The 12,258-nt window shown below is 47.7% G+C and overlaps 1 protein-coding gene across 1 annotated transcript in view; it reads right to left on the reverse strand.

The window, feature by feature from the left end:
- Nucleotides 1-12,258, reverse strand: part of TRAF3IP1 (TRAF3 interacting protein 1) — an 81,603-nt gene that overhangs the window by 17,297 nt on the left and 52,048 nt on the right.

Raw genomic sequence — 12,258 nt, forward strand, 5'->3', positions numbered from 1 at the left:
ATCACATCGGGGATATTGTGTTTCACCGGGGGCACCACGTGGAAGGAAGAACCAAGACCGCTGTGTGCCAAGCACTGTGTCAAGTGCTGGGCTGGGCACAGCCCCCATTCGCAAGACGCTTATGTTCTGCCTGAGGGGTCTGTACACGCGTGGAGAACTCAAGGCAGGCTACAGAGAAACGAATGCACTGCAATCTGCCCAGGCCTGGGCTGCTAAGGTGGTGTGCATGCAGAGCAGGGCCCCACATCCCTGTCATGGCATGAGGATGGGTGTGCCCTGGGGTCCCAGGGGCTCCCCCCTCACTGGGGAGGTATGTGCTGGCTGTAGAGTGGGGGTCTTCTTCAGGCTGGGGGCCCAGGGGCTCCCCTCTCACTGGGGGGGGTATGCTGGCTGTGAAGTGGGGGGCCTTCTTCAGGCTGGGGCCCAGGGGCTCCCCTCACTGGGGAGTACATGCTGGCTGTGAAGTGGGGGGCTCTTCTTCAGGCTAGGGCTGTACCACATGTTGTCTCAAGTTCCCTTCAACTGGGACTGTGGCGTATTAAAAAACTGCAACTCAGCCACTGCTGTGAAAATGGCATTGTCTGCCATGGAAAAATCAGTCTGTTCGATTTGAAGTTTACCACGGTTTGAAATTGTCAATAATAATGTAGTACAACTCCAATAAAAAGGCTAAGACTTGACTTCAAAATTGCCTTTTCAGAAAACAGTAAGTTTTATGAACTTTAAAGCAATATTAAAAAAAAACAGAAGTTTCTTAAAAAACAAAATATTTTAAAATTTAAAAACATTTCCCTTTAAAAAAAAGTTGAAGATCCCTTCTTTAAAATGAACTGTGTGTTTCCCAGCCTGCAGAAGAATATGACGTAGACATCTTGGCAGCCCTCAGCGTCCGGGGATAGCAAGGTCAACTTCTAGCCAAATAAATTTAGAAAGTCTTTTCAGAATCTTGTAATGCTGAAGACAGCTAATTGAGAGAGCCAAAGCAGTGGGTATATTTTTAGGCAAACCACCTGTGTGACCAGTAAGATATGCTGATTCTTCCAAAGGCACTTTCATCATATATTTAAAGAAGTTGCCTTTAAAATCACCCCAACTTTAATAATAGCCGTACACACTGGTTCTATGCAGATCATGCCTGCCCAGCAATCACAACCTCACCTACAATGAGTACATGCGCTCATGCATCTGTGTGCATGTGTATAAAGCAAAACCAACTGACGATTGATTTCATTTGTTTATGAAAGCCTAAATCACAGCCTCATCGGTTCTCACACTTTGGACTGATTTGAAGTTTTCATGTCTAAAGAGAAACAATGGTGCTTTTAAATCACTAGATAAATATTTTCCCTGCGTATTTCCCTCCAGTTTTGAATTCATAACGTACTGCTCCCACACTAAGGCAAGAGGCCTCGGTTCAAATAATGGCTACGCACAACAGAGCTATCTTCCTTGGCCCAGCCCTCAGCCTGATGCCCCTGCAGGGAAAGCCAACGTGAGTGTAGCTGAAATGAGGCACTGAGATCTGTACATCTGACAAGGTGTAAAGTCGAGGCACTGACATTTAAAGTCACTGCATTTGACCAGTGGTGGGTTTATGACTCCAGAAAGGTTTTCACAAGATCCTACTAAAAAAGGAATTCTCTAAGCTTCTAAAGATCCTTTTTCCATTAAACAGAACTGACTGGTAGTTTCCCCATGGTGTCAACACTTCAGTCTTAGAAAATAGTGTTCAGGGGTAAAATCTGATTTGGTCTTATGCACTGACAGGACCAGTGATGGGTTGCAGGATACAGTACTCATTCATTCGTTCATCCAATCAAGTGGGTAAGAGTGCTGGACTGTGGAAGTAGGAGATCAGGGTTCAAATTCTGCCTCTGATACTTTCTAGCTGTATGGTCATGAGTGGCTACATAAGAGGATTATTCAGGACCATGGACTGAGAGTTGGAAAGGACCTTAGTGGTCGAGTTGAACCTCTTCTTCTGCTCATTGAGGAAACTGAAGCCAGACAGGGTAGGTGAAGAGGGGCCAAAGCTGGCTCCACAAAACTAGGGCTTCAGTTTCCTTCTCTTCAAAACAGAGGCACCCACACATAGAGTCCGAGCTCGCAAGGTTGTTGTGGGGAAGAGCCCTTGTGATTCCCAGCTCAGCCTGTGCTCAGCCACTATTTCTCTGCCAGGGCTCTCTTTTGTTCAAAGCTCTGAGCAGCTGGTCAGGATGAGACAAGCAGGTGCACAGCAAGGGCATCAGGGTCAGAATCAATGGAAACAGGCAACGTGAATCTGATGCTCATGGAAGGCCACACCCAAGTGTCCTCTTGGTGACCAGCAGTTAGGGACAGCTGGGGCCCAACTCTCCTCCTCTCCCCCAGCCCTTCTTCCCTAAAGGCTGGCTCTGGTGGGTCCTGAGAGCGGCACAGCAGTCACACAGGGGCAGGAGGCTTCTTGGAGACTCCAGATCTGCTTTGTCCGGGATCCCAATTCGGCCTCCTAAACCTGCGCCCACCTCGTCAGAGGCTGGGAGGTTTGGCCACTTGTGTCCTTGGGTTAAGGAGCCCAGTGCTTGGGAGGTGTCTCCTCAGTCTATCAGCAGAGGGGAGGCTGTCAGGGTCCTCGTTACGATGTTCAGCTTCCCTCTGGCCTTCCCTCCACCCCAGCTCCAGGAAGCAGACTGGCCACTAACAATGTGCCTTTCTCCTTCCCCACCAGCACTGACTTTACACGTGAGAGCAGAGTACTCAAAGTGGGATAATTTAAAGGAAGTCTCCTCTGTTTCAAAGACAAAATAATTGGAATATGTAATCACTAAAATTGATGTGAGAACACATGTGATTAAATTCCCCAATGAATGGTACAGATCATGAGTGCCTGAGGGAGTTCAGTCAATGGGTACTGGGTGGGGTGAACCTTGGGCTTGGCCCTGAAGAAAGGACAAAAAAGAAGAAGAAATCGAAGCTGGTTCATCTGTCCCCTCTCTATTCCTTCCATGGCTCCTGTGAGTTTACAGCATCTACCAAAGGCATCCACTCCAATCCACTGTGTTAGGGTCAGGCTGGACACAGATTGCTCCCGAATGAGATCGGCATTACGTCTAACATCTTCAGTGGAGACTCAGGAACATTCTTAGAAAATGGACCTTAGCACTTCCTAATTCTTAGTAAAAAAAGAAAAAAGAAGTCCAGTATCTAACCTAAACCCAGCTTATTTCCAGTTAGCTCTGTTCCTCCTTGTCTGATCTTCAGCAAAGCCAGCAATAAAAACATGGTTCCCATGCTATTCTTTCATTTTTTTTATGAGCATTTATTTTATTCATTTATTTAATTTTTTTTCCCATATGCTTTTGAGTTGAAAATTTTTTCTCCCTTTTTCTCACCCCCCCGCCCTCCCCAAGACAGCGCACAATCTGACATAGGCTTTACATTTACATACCCATTAAAGATATTTTCACATTAGTGAAGTTGTAAGCAAAAATTAAAACGAATAGGACGAACCATCAGAAAGATGAAACAAAACTCAACAGAAGGTAAAAATAATTGAGAGCGCTGGGTCAGCCCCTCCTGGCCACCATCCTCACAGGCTTGCCTTAGCCCTGTCCCACACTGGCTGGCTAGCATTTCTTGGGTGTGGGGAAAGTAAGAAAACAAGAGCCTCACCTATTAAGAGAGTGCAGTGATGGACAATGCCTAAACTTCTCTCACATGCTTTATGGCTGACTCTCCATGCTAAGAGGCAGTGTGGTGCAGTGAAGAGAACCAGCCACAGAGCCAGGAAAACAAGGGGTCAATCCTGCCTCTGACCCACAGTGACTTCATCACCTCTCACAGCTGACAAAAGTGGTGACATTTGTACTATGCCATTTCACTACCCAATGTACTCTGTGAGAAAGCACAGCTGACCCTTAGGGAAGCTGGTAAGAGCAGCTGACAGACAAAATCTGACTGGAGGTGATGCCATTTCTGAGCCTCTCCCAGAGAGCAAGATTCCCAAAGAACGGAAAAGAACCCAGATGACCAAGCACACTTCAACGTAGAGAGAGATCATGAAGATGACCCCCATGTGTCCACTCTCTCGTCTCTGTGAAACCTTCATATTCTCTCATTGTTAGAAGGAGCAAGGCACTTTCACTTGGTTGAGTACATCCTTCAAAGGCGAAAGAACAGATTTCAATGCGCTCAGTGCACTTCTCATTGGACTTTCTTGCCTTCTTTATCATTAAATATTTAAGTGGCAATAGTGCGTGAGAGTTCATGCCAAATACAATGGCCACCAAAGAGGGCTTTTCTTTTTTTAGAAATGAACTGAGTGATCCTTCTCTTCCACCCACTCCCTGAGGCTTGCCTCCATTTCAGACCTCTCCCTTCTTCCTATCATTATCCTCGGCCTACCTTATGTTATACTGCATCTTAGTGGAGGCCACTGACTACCAAGAAAATGGTGGCTTCCTGTGGGCAGGGGTTTTATCCTTTTTCAGCCTACCATGGGGCCTGGCATACAGCACACACTTAACAAAGTGACTGCTGGCCTAATCAGAACTCAGTACACTCCTTTTGTACAATGTAGTAACAACCCCCTACATTTTAAATCAGGACTGCGAATTCTCTCTATGTCAATCTTGATACTTCCATTATTATTATTTTTACTTTTTAAAACACGTGCAACAGCAGACACTTTAAGAACAAAGACCAGAAATACAAGGTCCTGGCCACTGTGTCAGGTGACCCAGTCCCACAAGCCTCCAGTATCCCCACTGCTTAGCGACAACACCCACGTGCAGTGGGAGCCAATGGTAAATAGGGAAAATCCTGCCTTCAAGAAGCTTCCAGTCCAGGCCAAGCACAACGTTGCTACTCTCAACATTCCCATGCCCTTCGTACACCTGGGTCCTTGCTAGCTAGGCTGCCCAACAGGATTCCCAAGGTGTCGAAGGCATGGTGTCTGCCCCTCATGCTCTACCCTGCCTCAGGAAACTCTAGCTATTCTTTAGGACCCAGTTCATATGCCACTGCCTCCAGGAAGCCTGGCCCGCCTTCTCCTTGGAGCTCTCAACAAGATCTACGTATGGGTGTCTTACCAACCCTACCAGAAGAGAAACTTCCTGAAAAACGGGACTAGGTTTTATTTGTGGTTACATCACCCTCAGGACCTTGCACCACGTTTCACATATAATGTTGAACTCATCCCTCCCTGGGGCTCCCGTGGCTGTCCTGATGGCCCACCACATCTAGGCAGGCTTCACTTTACTCTCTGGCTACCTTTATCCCATTGGCCTTGCCTCTGCACACATACCCTGCCTGTCATCCTCTTTTCAGTTCTAGGACCAAGATCAAATAATTGTCATGGCTACTCTGCAATGACTCCATTCATCTCTATATTTTCCAAGCCAAAATATTCTCCCGCCCACCTCTGTCTGTGTTTCCCTTCTCTACCCCCCCAGCCCACTCCCCCAAAGATATATTTTATACTGCTTCTGAGCAACTCTTTACTAAGGTCAGAGTGAATCCTGCTTTTGCCAGCCCTGGGGGGCCCCTCAATTGGAGTTCTTAAGAGGGGTCTCTGTTTCAAGGAGGAGCTGGGGAAGGCACCAACAAAAGCCCTAGACAATTTCCTAAAGGTAATGCTGCCCCCTCTTTCTAGCCTGGTTACCTCCAGGTCCAGCTTCTCATCCCTGTCAGTCTGAGGCTGAGGCGGCAGTGGGCCACTAGGTGCCGGACTTATGAAATGAGATAGGATGCTGGTCACAGACAGAGGATTTGCCTTTGGTTCACAGTAGCTGCTAACATGGTACCAGCAGCACAAAGACACTTATATAAACCTCAAGATTTCAGTTTGGTGCCTTGTGTGCAAAAACCAGCCAGGGACTGAATCAAGAAAAGCCAACTCAACCAAACAGCCAGGCCAGCAACAGAGAGGCTCAAGTCATCGCCTTTTGTTTCATATATAATGTATATCTCTAATATTCCACATGAGCATCTGAACATATGATGTACGGCCACGTAAAGAAACACGGCTATTAGAGGGGCAGCTGGATGGCACAGTGGATAGAGCACCGGCCCTGAAGTGAGGAGGACCTGAGTTCAAATCTGGCCTCAGACCAAACACTTGACACGTACTAGCTGTGAGACCCTGGGCAAGTCACTTAACCCCAAGTGCCTAAAAGCAAAAAAGAAAGAAAGAAAGAAAGAAAAAAAGAAATATGGCTATTAGAAATCAAAATGCACATGGAACTTTTATAGAAATGAATTATTTATGGAAGGCAATCTTTACTCATGAGGATGAAGATAATTCAGGGAAGAGGGCTTCAGGAATTAAGCAATGATTGAAAAACATTCACTAAGCAATTACTTCATGCCAAACAAAGTCCCGCATGGAGCACCAGCAAGGAGCTTCTGGTCTAGTGGCAGAGATCCCACCTCTGAGGTGGCTCTCCACTACTGCATTGAAATCCTTGGAGGAAGGAGACCCCTGAGTCATCAGACTAGAGAGGCAAAAGGGCAACTGGGTAACTGCACAGCCAGCTTTTAAGCTGACTTTTCTACAACTTCCAGCAGCCTGGAGCCAGAAGCTCTCTCCTATGTGTGTCTAGTCTGAACATTTCACTGCCTCCATTAAGCCATTTCCCCTTTCTCTCTTGGCTCAGACCCTTCACTGTGTCATGCATTCAGTGCTGAAAGGGGCTGGAAGCACCAACGAATCCAGCTTCCTTCCATCTGAAGAGGAGAAAAACCAAGGCCCAGTGAGGCTTGGTGCCTGGGCCATGGTCAGGACTGGAACCCAGGTTCTCCTTCTATTGTGCCTCCCCCCACCCCCAATCTTGACTGACCACACGCAGCATGTAGGAATAGAGCTGCCCTATGGGGTACTTCTGGATAGGTAGCAAAGTCTAAACGGTAATGCTTCCATTCCATCAAGCAAGGGACAAGTTAGTGAATGACTTGTAGCATGACTAGTTACCCAATGGATACCAAAGAGCACAGCAAATCCATGTCTACAAGGTTGGGGCGGGGGTGCGGGGGTGGGGAAGGAAGAAGACAGATGAGGCAGGGAGGAGCCAGAGCGCTGCCCCCACCTCTCCCAGGGCAGAGCGGCCTCTTTGCCAGCGCAAACGTCCCAGTGCTCTGTCTCATCATTTCCATTGCTGCCACTGGCCCATCTCCATATTGTCCACAGCTGTCAAGTCATTTAGGCTCCCATTTGACCCAATTATTTGATTGATATAGAATGAGTCAGTGTCGGAGCCAATGAATGAATGATTGATTCCAAGTTGCTTCCAGTTGCTATCTTTTAGAATCAATATGTTACCACTTCACACCGTGCTTCTAACTGACTGACTACGAGGCCTAGATTTCTCTTTAGTCATGGTCAGTCAGTCCCTACTTACCACTGGGTCCTTCTTGCACATTTCTCTATGCATCATCATTCTTTCTGTTCCTCTCTACTTGAGTTTCAAAATTTCAGTGTGAAAAAATTTCATACCAATTATGTTCAATATAATTTTACATTTTTCTCTTATTTTCACTCATAGTTAAGAATAAATGTGTACAATCACTTATGCTATGACACAGAATAAAGTGAGGAGAAGTAGAAGGGGTGACAAGATGACTACAATTAATGCATAAGGAAAGATCTGAAAAGAAGCTGCATTCTGAGAAATCATAAGAGCAGAAAAAGAAACACACACCTGACTGCCTCCTCTACTCCCACAGAGGGGGATGGGTGGTGTGTGTGTGTGTGTCTGTCTGTCTCTCCCCCCAATATCTCACCCACACTGCAAAAAGGCAAGTGTCAAGAATGGAGGCTGGCCTATTCACTCTAAGGAAGGAGGCAGAACAAACCACAGGTCTGGCAGGACAGGCCTCAGGCCTGGAAGGTGACTCAATTCAAAATGGAGTGAACAGATCAAGTTAGCAGCCTCAGACCAGGGCAGACCATTGTCCCCAGATTTACCTGGAAACTGAGGGGCCTGCAGGGGCCTCAGATGAAGTTCAGCAGCAGATGAGAGGTCTAGCAACTAGGGCACCCTTACACCCAATACAGCTCACAGGACTGATGGAAGAGTATGACAGACAGTCTGGGAAACGTGGCTGCCCCCAGCCTAACAGCACGATGTTGTAGAGATGGGGAATTTCTACTCCCTAGACACTGGCTAGAGCTCTGTGCAAAATGCAAGAGTGGATGCATTTGTGACTAGCCCCAAACAGAATTTCATCCTTCCAAAGCTGGAGAAAGCAACAGTGGAGACTGCCATTCCAGGTCTGATTGTGACCAACAAGAGGGAAGGAGCTGGTGACAAGGCACCCGGGACCTGGGGCGAGAGACTCCGTAGCACAGACACGCAGGGAAGGCAGGCAGAAGCTCCCGGCCCCCCTGGAAAATGGCTGCAGCGTGATGCCCATGGGATGGCGGAGCAGGCCATGGATGGGGAGCAGGAGGCTGCCCAAGGGACTGATGCATCTGTCTGGGAAACTCACCATTTAACTCACACAAAAATCCCCTAACTAGACAGTGGAATGAACACAGAATCACCGAGTCCTAAGAAAACAGCACCAGGAGAGCTAAGGCAAATTGTCAGGCCCAGATTAACTGCAGCCCAGGGACACAGGACAAACTGGGAGATGTAAGTGCCAAGCATCACTGGGGACCACTGAGACACACTGGAGAAGGGAGAGGTGCTCGTGACTTTCCGAAAGAGACAACTGGCCAGCATCTCTAGTAGCTAAAAAGAATGGTAACAGTAACAATGCACATTTATGTAGCACTTAAAGATGTACAAAGTGCTTTACAAAGATCTCCGTTTTACAGATGGGAAAACTGAGGCTGAGACAAGTAAATGACTCATCAGGCCACAGAGCTGGCAAAGCGCCTGTGGCACCACTTCAACTCAGGTCTTCCTGAAGACCAGTCTTTCCTCCACTGCACCAATTAGCCACCTCTGTAACTTGCAGGCAAATGGAGGCGGTGTTTATTCCTGGCAAAAATCTTGAATATAGTATTAAGGGATAATTATCTGTAAGAATTTAGAAAGTAAAATGGAGATCCTGGAAAGCCATCAGTTGTCTAGATGTCAGAGCAGGAGAAGGCCTGAGTAGATTTCAGCAAAGCATTTATTTGTCTGTAGACAAGATGGGAGGAGGTGGGCTAGGCTGTAATCCAGGTAACCTCATTCCAAACTAGCTGAAGATCTAGGTCCCCAAAGGAATCATGTATGGGTCAATGTCAATTTTGAAAGAAAGTTCTGGTGGGACATCCCAGGTATCTCTCCTTGTCCTGAGCTGCTCAACACTTTCCATCAATGAAAATGCCTTCAGAGAGGGGTAGCTAGGTGGCACAGTGGATAGAGCTCTGGCTTTGGAGTCATGAGGACCTGAGTTCAAATCCAGCCTCAGACACTTGACACTTACTAGCTGTGTGACCCTGGGCAAGTTATTTAACCCCAACTGCCTCACCAAAAAGCAAAAAAAAAAATATGCCATCAGGAGAACTACAGAGGACAAGCCTGTCAAATGTGCATATGACGATGCTAGCAGGGAGAAGAAATGTCTGCTGATGGCTTGGGCTTCAAAAGTCTGGACCAAATCAATAAAAATGCAACCTGAGTGGGATAAATTCGGTCTTTCCCTGGGCTTCCAAAAGTCTAATTTGCTAGTGTTGGGTGATGCAGGTGCAGCTGGCCATTGGCTCTTCTGGGGGTTCTGACAGACTACAATCTCAGCATTAGTCAATGACAAGCTAATGTCAATTGAGTCATGCCCTAAATATGGGAGGTGATCATCACTCGCCGAATTGTGCCCTGATCAGACCAGATCTAGAGTCCCAGGGCAAGTTACAGGAATCACATTTGGAGGGCACTGACAGCTTGGAGAGCCACGGGTCCAGGATGCCAAAGGAGCTCAAAATCATGCCATTCGAGGATGAACTCAAGGAATTTGGGATGTCTACCCAGAAGAAGAGAAGACTTTTTTGTTTGGGGGGGGGGCGTGGAATTTCTATTCTTTGAGTATTTGAAGGACTGTTACTTAGAAGAAGGATGAAATTTGTTCTCTTTGCCCCCAAAGCCAAGGACCATAAAAAATCGGTCCATGTTACAGAAGGGCAAATTGAGGCTGGATACCTGGAAAAATTCCCCAGAAATCTGAGCTGTCTCTAAGTGGAATGGGTGGCGAGGCTGGGCATAGTCATTTGTCAGGGATGTCTCTGAGGGACTAAACAGCACAGGCCCCCTGAGAGAATGTGCCGGCAAATGCCCTTTCCACTGACTTGGGGAGTACAGCAGCATCTCTCCCATTAACAACGCTTTTAAAAAACTGAGCACTGTAAAGAGAAGGCTTTAAAGGTCAAGCTGGCCTTTCAGGCCAAGGTCTGATTCGAGGGGTGTGACCCATTTTAGTCAGGCCCTGATCTATTCCTGGCAGACTGAACCCTTTTTCGTAGCATGACACTAGCTTTGTGAGGTTCCTCTCTAGTTTCTTCCTGGGCCGGTCTGTCTATAGTAGCTAATTTGGAAGCCCCTCACACAGCTCCAGAGCCCATAAAAGCAGCATGGCTGATAGACATGTGGTCTGCCCAGGGGGGCCAGCACCCATCCGCATGCAGGGTCACTTGTCCTCCCTGAAACAAGACCGTCTCCGGACTCCTCCGAGCCGAGGGTCCAGAAAGCAGTTGAAGGGTCTTTCTTTTTCAAACACAGTCCAGTGACTCACAAGCAAACAGAGGGAAGGCATTTCTGATGCCCTTCCCTTGGTTCCGCCACAAGCTTTGTTAGAGGGGAACCAGGACCAGGCAACATGCCGAGCAAAGTCTGAGTGAAAGAGCCCAGGGCCGGAGGAGCCCAGGGCTTGGGTGAGGTGCCCTCAGAGTGGTTCAACAGCGACCCCTCGTGGCCACATTGAGGAACAGCGACTGGGGAAGCAAAAGCCTTCCCAGCTCTGATTACAAGCATCTAAGGGGACTGACCTGGGATTGGAGGGGTAAGAGAAAAGTAAATGTAGACCTGTGATATCATTGGTATGGACTGAGCCACCACCACAGGGGAGCAATCCATCCTCATCCTCACCATTAGCATTTATAGAACACTTTAGAAAGCTTTCAAAGGGATTTACAATTATTATCTTATTTGATCCTCCTAAGAGCCCTGGGAGGAAGGTGCTATTAACATTCCCATTTTAAAGATGAGGAAACAGGCAGACAGGTTAAGTGACTTGCTCAGAGTCACAAAGCAAGTTAAGTGTCTGAACCTGGATTTGAACTCAGGTCTTCTGGTGCTCTACCCACAGAGCCACCAGCTGCTCCTAATACAACTAGTTTCCCCCTCACTATTTCTCCGGTCTCAGTCCCCTCCACACCCTCTGGGTCCCAGACTTATAGGCTTGCTCTGTGATCCTCACACTGGACACTTGTGTCTCTGCCCTGGCGCTACCTTCGAAGCCCAGCCTGGGCTCCCTACGTGGGCGGGCCCCTTCTCCATGAAGCCTTCCTTTGTCCTCCTCACCCCTCCACCCCTAGCGGTTTAATGTCCTTCCCTTTAAAGTGACCTTGAATCTACTTCATCTGTATCTTGCGGGTTCCTCGGACATACATGCTGCTCGTTACTCCGCTAGAATGGAAGCTCCCTGAGGGACCATTTTGTCTTTGCCTTCGTAGCCCTAGCACTGAGAACTGTGAGGGACCCGCTGGGGGTCCCTCAGCCTGGCAAATTCACCCTTGAACTCAGTTACTTCGTTCAGCTAAGAGGCAAATGCACTACAAGACATGATAGGGTGTTTTTTTTTAACATTTCCAAATATAAGCTGTTTTTAAGACACTCCTGAAAACCTGTCAGTATGGTGATAGGCAGCTAAGTACTGCAGCAGATAGAGCGCCAGGCCTGCAGTCAGGAAGACTCTTCTTTGTGAATTCAAGGCCGGACTCAGACACTTGCTAGCTGTGTGACCTGGACAAGTCACTCCACCCTGTTTGCCTCAGTTTCCTAACCTGTCAAGTGAGCTGGAGAAGGAAATCGTAAACCACTCCAGTACCTTTGCCAAGAGAACTCCAAATGGGGTCACGAAGAATCAGACGTGACTGGAACAACTCAATAATGAATAACCTACAGTTACAACATTAAGGATTAAGGATTGCCTTTCTACAACACAGTGTGGCCTCACAGATAGAGCCAGGCTCAATGACAGGAAGACCTGGGTTCAAGTGTCACCTCTGATACACACACAGTGGCTGGTGACCCCAGAGGAGGGACCACCTGCATTGGCAGACGGCGTTTCCTCACC

This window comes from Phascolarctos cinereus, unplaced genomic scaffold (genome assembly GCF_003287225.1).
Source record: "Phascolarctos cinereus isolate Bilbo 61053 unplaced genomic scaffold, phaCin_HiC Scaffold_5;HRSCAF=322, whole genome shotgun sequence".
NCBI lineage: Eukaryota > Metazoa > Chordata > Mammalia > Diprotodontia > Phascolarctidae > Phascolarctos > Phascolarctos cinereus.